Source organism: Rhincodon typus, chromosome 35 (genome assembly GCF_021869965.1).
Source record: "Rhincodon typus isolate 14 chromosome 35, sRhiTyp1.1, whole genome shotgun sequence".
Taxonomy (NCBI): Eukaryota; Metazoa; Chordata; class Chondrichthyes; order Orectolobiformes; family Rhincodontidae; genus Rhincodon; species Rhincodon typus.
In genome coordinates this window covers 2,848,183-2,856,447 of record NC_063366.1, presented here as the reverse complement: position 1 = coordinate 2,856,447, position 8,265 = coordinate 2,848,183, and the positions used below count along the sequence as shown (strand labels likewise).

The 8,265-nt window shown below is 44.0% G+C and overlaps 1 pseudogene; it reads right to left on the bottom strand.

Annotated features, from left to right (window-relative positions):
• Positions 1 to 5,530: 5,530 nt before the first annotated feature.
• LOC109936936 overlaps positions 5,531 to 8,265 on the bottom strand; it is a 20,334-nt pseudogene continuing 17,599 nt past the window's right edge.

The following is an 8,265-nucleotide window of genomic DNA, read 5'->3' as shown; positions in this document are numbered from 1 at the left end:
CTATCTGTGCTTCTCATAATTTTATAGACTTCTATCAAGTCTCCCCTCAGCCTCTGCCACTCAAGAGAAAACAACCAGAGTTTTTCTAGCCTCTTCTTATAGCTTCCTGGTAAACCTCTTCTGCACCCTTCCCAAAGCCCCCACAGCCTTCCTGTAATGTGGCGACCAGAATTAAACACAATACTCTAAGTGTGGCTTCACCAAAGTCTTATAAAGATTCAACATGACATCCTGACTCTTGTACTCAATTCCCCAACCAATAAAGGAAAGCATGGCATATGCCTTCTTTACCACCTGGTCTACTTGCATGACCACTTTCAGGGAGCTATGGACTTAAACTCCAAGATCCCTCTGTACATCAATGCTGTTCAGGGTCCTGCCATTAACTTAAGACTTTTCCTTAACATTTGACCTACCAAAAAGCAGCACCTCACACTTACCCAGATTAAACTCCATCTGCCATTTCTCCACCCGTATCTGCAACTGATCTATATCCCACTGTATCCTTTGACAACCGTCTACATTATCCACAACTTCACTGCAAATTTACTAACCCACTTAACTACATTTTCATCCAAGTCATTTATATATAGAGTCATAGAATCCCTACAGTGTGGAAACAGGCCCTTCGGCCCAACAAGTCCACACCGAACCTCAGAGCATCCCCTTGTAACCTACCTAATCTACACATTCCTGAACACTACGGGCAATTTAGCATGGCCAGTCCACCTAACCTGCACATTTTTGGACTGTGGGAGGAAACCGGAGTACCCAGAGGAAACCCACACAGACACAGGGAGAATGTGCAAATTCCACACAGACAGTCACCTGAGGCTGGAATCAAACCCGGTCCCTGGTACTGTGAGGCAGCAGTGCTAACCACTGAGCCACCGTGCCGCCCTATATATATATTGATATCTATCAAAAACAGCAGTACGGACCTCCAGCCTGAAAAACGCCCTTCCACTACTACCCTTTGTCTTCTATGTGTAAGCCAATTCTGAATCAATGAGGCCAAGTCACCATGGATCCCGTGCATCTTAATCTTCTGGATGAGCCTACCATGAGGGACCTTGTCAAAAGCCTTACCAAAATCCATGTAAACAGCATACACTGCTTTACCCTCACAGATCACCTTCGTCACCTCCTCGTGACCTGAAAAATGCAATCAAGTTAGTAAGGCATGACCTGCCCTGTACAAAGTCATGCTGACTCTCCCTAATTAGGCCATGCTTTTCCAGCTGTGTGTAACTCCTAAGCTTAAGAATTCTCAGATCTGATGATATGGTCAGGATTTATTTGTGGTGTCTATCTTCTCTGTTAGCTGTGATGGAGGATGGTGCAAGCCTTTTGTAAAACAGGAAAAGGACACAATTTCCTCCAACTCCCCTCCTCCTTTCGTGTAAAAGATCCCATGGCATAAGAGGACCAGGAGAGTTATTGTGCTTTCCTGGCCAACATTAATTCCTCAATCAACACCAATAAAAAAAATCATCTGGCTATTATCATGTTGTTAATTATGGGATATTGCCATGTTTCCTAAGAAAACAGTGACCACATTTCGTCAGGGCTGAGTACTCCATTAGGTGAAAAGCACTCTGGGATATCTGTTGGTCGTGAAAGGCTCTATATAAATGCAAGTCTTTGCTTTTGCTGTTGTCTAAGGAGGTCACAGGAGTAGTATTGTCAGAGGCTTTGGAGAGAATTTAAAAGACAGGCAACATCCAAATCCCAATGCACAGACAGAATTCACCATTCACAGCACTATATAATAACCAGCTCCCAAAACACACAAAGAACTCAACAGCAGCTAGCTTCCTCGGACACTCTGTACCTCCCAGATAATTACACCTCTCCATCTGATATTCAGAAATGAACCCTCAAAAAAAACTGTTTGTAATTCAAAAAGGAAATGCTTCCAGTAAACACACTCAATATCCAGTCAAACAGTTCAGCACAAAGCAGCAAGTAAACAGCTCTCTGAGCTGGATCTTCTCACACAACAAAAGGGGCATTTTCACCTGATTGCCTGGATAGTCAGACTGCCTGAAGATTGGTGTGGATGTGAAGATGCCGGTGTTGGACTGGGGTGGACAAGGTCAAAAATCATATGACACCAGGTTATAGTCCAACAAGTTTATTTGAAAATGCAAACCCTACGCATACACAGGATCTTCTCAGATGAGAGGGCATGTGATGGACACCTGAAGGTGTTGAAGGATGCCCTCATAAGAACAGGATACGATGCTCAACTCATCAATTGCCAATTCCGTCATGCCACAACGAAAAACCATAATGACCTCCTCAGAAGACAGACACGAGATATGACCAATAGGGTAGCCTTCGTTGTCCAGTACTTCCCTGGAGCAAAGAAACTACTCCATGTTCTTCACAGCCTTCAACACATTAAGAACGACAATGAGTACCTCACCACAATCTTCCCTACACCTCCACTTCCCGCCTTTAAACAACCACCAAACCTTAAACAGACCATTGTTCGCAATAAACTACCTAGCGTTGAGGATGACATCGACCACAACACCACACAACCCTGCCATGGCAAATTCTGCAAGACATGTCAGATCATTGACATGGTTACTACGTCACATGTGGGAACACCACCCACCACATACATGGCAGATACTCATGTGACTCGGCCAATATTGTCTATCTTATGTGGTACAGGCAAGGACACCCTGAGGCATGGTATATTGGCAAGACCATGCAGATGCTACGAATGGGCACTGCACAATGATCACCAGACAGGGGTATTCCCTCCCAGTGGGGGAGAACTTCAGGGGTCAAGGACATTCAGCCTCCGAACTTCGGGTAAGCGTCCTCCAAGGTGGACTTCGAGATACACAACAATGCAAGATTTCTGACCGGGGGCTGATAGCCAAGTTACATACCCATGAGAACGGCCTCAATCGTGATCTTGGGTTCATGTCGCACTACAGGTGACCCCACCACACACACTCATATATACGCAGAAATATACAGACACTCTCACACAAACACTCGCACACACACACATTTACAGACCCTCTCTCATACACACACGCTCTCAAATGTGTGCACACACATACACATCCTCTCTCTTTCTCTCTCACACACAGACACGACCACATTCATGCACATACACAGACATGAATTATTTCATCCAATATGTTTGTGTAGTTGAAGATACATTCTGTTTTGCTCAAAAAATAAAACCTGATCCAAGTTTAAAACATAAACAGATTCTAAGCAAGACCTCACACCTAAAATGCATTGTCTGACCTGAGATGTCACCTCTTGTATATATTGATAAAACCTTTAATTATCTCGGGTCAATGTCTTGAAATAAATCTGGATTTTGCATTTCAATCAGTAGTTTCCTTCCTAACTTTAGGGTTGTTACTTTTCTGCTTATAAATTCTGTGTCTTATACTCCCTCTTTCACACTATGTCTGAGGAAGGAGTTGAGCTTCGAAAGCTTGCGTTTTCAAATAAACCTGTTGGACTATAACCTGGTGTCACGTGATTTTTGACATTGGTGTGGATATTATGGGATACAATTTGTATAAAAGCTGCTCCTTCACTCATCATCTCCTCACTTGGTTTTCAGTTGTGAGAGAAACTAGACAAAGATGTAAGTTCAGGGTGAAGGCTTGGGGAGCATGAAAAGAAGTTTGTCCAGGCAGGATAGTGGAAGGGAGGGAACTGGCAGAGGCAGCTGATAGGACTGTTTCAATCTTATTTTCCTGGGCAGAGTTGCCAAGGAATGGATGATAGGATTAGAGGGACCTTAGAACTACTGTTTTCACTTGGTGGGTGGTGAGGGTTGGGAACTCACTGTATGTAAAGGTGATATAAGTAGAAACTCTCATCACATTTAAGAACACTCGGTTAGGATATTGAAAGAATAATTTCTCCTTGTTGACACTGTCCCATCAGACCAATCTAATCAGATCATCTTCCAATCTAACCATCAACCTTTCCCATTCAATGGTGTTACCATCACTGAATCCCCCACTATCAACACCTTGGGAGTTATCACTGACCAGAGCAAGTCAGTGGCTAGGAATACTGCAGCAAGTAACTCACCTCCTGACTCCCAAAAGCCTGCCCACATGTACAAGGCACAAGTCAGGAGTGTAATGCAATACTCCCCAATTGCCTGGATGAATGCAGCCCCAACAACAATCAAGAAGCTTGACACCATCAGCACAAAGCAGCCTGCTTGATTGGCACCGTACCCACAAGCATCCACTCACTCCACCACCGATGCTCAGTAGCAGCAGTGTGTACTATCTACAATATGCACTGCAGAAATTCACTGAAGATCCTCAGATAGTACCTTCCAAACCCATGAACACTTCCATCTAGGAGGTCAAGGGCAGCAGATATATGGGAACACCACTACCTTCAAGTTCCCCTCCAAGCCACTCATCATCCTGACTTGGAAATATATCACCATTCCTTTACTGTCGCTAAGTCAAAATCCTGGAATTCCTTCCCTAATGGCATTGTGGGTCAACCCACAGCTGGTGGACTGCAGCAGTTCAAGAAGGCAGCTCACCACCACCTTCTCAAGGGAAACTGAGGACGGGCAATAAACGCTGACCAGTCAGTGATGCCCACATCCCACAAAATGAATAAAGAAAAAAGACACGGCAAGCTCGATCTATGTCCTTCACCTCATCAATGCCATGTTTTAGGGAGCAGGATCTGGATGAATATGGGAGAGAGTCCTCTAGACTCAACTGATCTCATGATGGAAGGATGTGCTGTTAACCTCTCACTGAAGAATACCAGGGACTTTAGATTGGAGATGGTTATTCTGGAGTGTGGCTGTTTTTGAACCAGTGGGATTTCACACAGTTGTATTTTTGTTGATGTGGGAATCCTCTATCAGTACCTCATCTGTAGATTGTTCCTCACTCCCAGAGTCTACCCACCGTTCTCCATCAGTTTTACTTCTCCTGACATCAGGGACTTTACCAACTTTCACAGCTTCAGGAACCAGGTCACAAAGAAAATGGAGCCACCTGCAGCTCTGACTAGTTACCACTTTAAACCAAACTGAACTTGATGCTGCCAGTTTAAAGGGGGGGAAAACATTCTTTCCACAGCCTAGGGGCTGTCACCCCAAGAACTTGAATCTAATAAAATGGAAATAGAAGGGTTTAGCATCAGCTGTAGCTCAGTTAGCATTCTTGTATCTGAGTGAAGACGTTGTGGATTCAAGTCTCACTGCAGAGAATTAATCCCTGGGCTGACACTTATAGTGCATTGCTGAGGGAGTGCTGCACTGTCACAGGTATCAATTTGCAGATGTGTTAGGGCTATCTGCACTCTCAAGTAAATGTAAAAGCTCTCATGACACTATGTTATATACGACCATGGTAGTTATATCTGATGTTCTGGCTAAAATGGATCATAACATCGATGCCACAAAAACAGATTTGCTGGTTATGAACACATTACTATCCATGGGGCATGCAATGTGTAAAATGCCATGTATTCTGCATTACAAAAAGTGACAATCTTACTGTAAGATCCTGAGAGTTTTATTGAACAGGGTACACACCATGCTGACAAATCAGCAGTAGTTTGGGTTAGTTTGGTTGGGTTCAATTTATTGAATAAATCTACACAGGAGATTAATTAAACAGCAGATAAACAACAACACAATAATTCAACTTATACAAAACTCTCAACTAACCAAAATAACAAAACATTTGAAAAATGACTCAACATTATTCCCAGAAAATGGCATTAAACTTGGAAGAGTGTAAGGTACATGGCACCACTATTACATTGAGGTACGATGGGCTGAGGGAACTTGAGTTTATACAGACTCATCCCCACTCGCTCACCATACTCAGGATAGTAGTCCTCTTAGACAGGAGAGTACAAACATACCCCATGGTATTAATCAAACATTTGATATCTGATGAGGATTTGTCTATAATTCATATCATCAACTGAAGCAGGGTCCGATTTTATCCCATACCTACTGAGAACTAGCTCACTTTACTAAAACACCAATGTTCAAAATACACAGAGGCGATGTCTGGATCAGCCTCAAAATTACCAAATCACCTGGGAAAGTTCATTCATGAGGATGACCAATCAGAAGAAGTCACCTGCTCATGTTTGTGGATGAGACTAAGAATGATCTGCTATACATGTCATATGTAAATGACTTTTTCCCCTGTGAGTGTGTTGGTGTCTGCGGAGATGTGCTAACTGACAGAACGATTTGTCACACACCTCACACGTGTATGGTTTCTCCCCTGTGTGAATTCTCTGATGGAGTAGGAGTCTCGATGAGTCAGAGAATGATTTGTCACACTCCTCGCATGTAAATGCTTTCTCCCCCGTGTGAATGCGTTGGTGCCTGCGGAGGGTCCCTAACTGTGAGAAGGATTTATCACACACCTCACATGTATACGGTTTCTCCCCTGTGTGTGTTCTCTGATGGAGCAGCAAGGTTGATGGGTCAGAAAATGATCTGTCACACTCCTCACACTTGTACGGTTTCTCCCCTGTGTGAGTGCGTTTATGTCTGTGGAGGTTCCCTAATTGGGAGAATGATTTGTCACACATTTCACACCTATATGGTTTCTCCCCAGTGTGGATCTGGTGATGAGCATGGAGCTTCGATGACCGTGAGAATGACTTGTTACACATGTTGCACAGGAATGGTTTCTCTCCGGTGTGAATGAGTTGATGTGTACGGAGAGCACCTGAGCATGTGAATGATTTGTCACACACTTTGCACGTGAATGGTTTCTCTCCTGTGTGGATGCGTTGGTGAATGTGGAGGGCGGATGAATACGAGAATGATTTGTCACACACTTCGCATGTGAATGGTTTCTCCCCTGTGTGAGTACGTTGATGAACGTGCAGGGCTGTTGAATAAGAGAATGATTTGTGACACACTTTGCATGTGAATGGTTTCTCCCCTGTGTGAATGCGTTGGTGTCTGCAAAGTTTCCATAACTGGGAGAATGATTGATCACAAATGTTACATCTGTATGGTTTCTCTCCAGTGTGAATACGCTGGTGTATGCGGAGGTTTCCGGATTTTGAGAATGATTTGTCACACACTTCGCATGTGAAGGGCTTCTCCCCTGTGTGAGTGCGCTGGTGTGTACGAAGGTCTGATGGCCATGAGAATGATTTGTTACATACCTCGCATGCAAACGGTTTCTTCCCAGTGTGAACAGGTCGTTGATTGATCAGGCCAGGTGACTGCGCAAAGCGGTCACATTTGAACAGCTTTTTCTCTGTGTGGATGTGCCGATGAGTTGCAAGTGCTGATGACTGTCTGAAAGCTTGGTCACACACGTCACACTTGAAGGGTTTCTCTTCCATGTAGCTATCTTTGTGTTGCAGGAGGTTAACAATGCACTTTGTGTATTAGGAGGTTTTCTAAGCCTGTGGAGACCTCTTCACTCACCTCACACTTGAACAGCCTCTCTCCTGTAGGAATGAGTCAGTGATTCTTGTGGCTCTCACCATATTTAGCGTCACTCACATTCCCTCTCAGACTCACACTGACTGATCACCCACAGCCGAACCTTCAGAAAGGCTGGTTCTGATGGAACCAGTTTCAGGTCTGATGATACATCAAAGCTCCTTCAATCCAGTTGATTTCCAAATGATGGTTTCATTGCCCAACCTTTCTGTGTGGAGCAATGCTGTGAAGGGACCGGATGCCTTCCCACCGTTGTGCAGTTGTTCCTTGGGTGATGGTTAGGATCTATCTCCGGTGTCTATCCACTCTGTATTCTCTGATGTAGGATGATGCAATCCTTCTGTAAAAGAGGAAAAGGAAACATGATTTCCTCCAATCCTCCCTTTTGAAAGCGGCCGAGTTCCTCAGTTTTTTCTATATAATTCGTATTTTTACAGGAGCTGGGGATCACTGGCAAGGCCAATATTTGTTGTCTATCTGTAAATGCCCTTGAGAAGGTGGTGGTGAGCCACCTTCTTGAACTGTTGCAGTCTCCATAAGCAAGACTACTGATCAACTAGCTATTTCTAATTCCACAGACAGTTGATTGATCAGCAAACAGTACAAAGCACGGCATTATACATTGCTCTCCATAAAATCTAAATGATTCACTCATGTCCTCCAGGGAAGAAAACTACTGTTCGTACATTGATAGTAGGAACTGCCGATGCTGGAGAATCTGAGATAACAAGGTGTAGAGCTGGATGAACACAGCAGGCCAAGCAGCATCAGAGGAGCAGGAAGGCTGATGTTTCGGG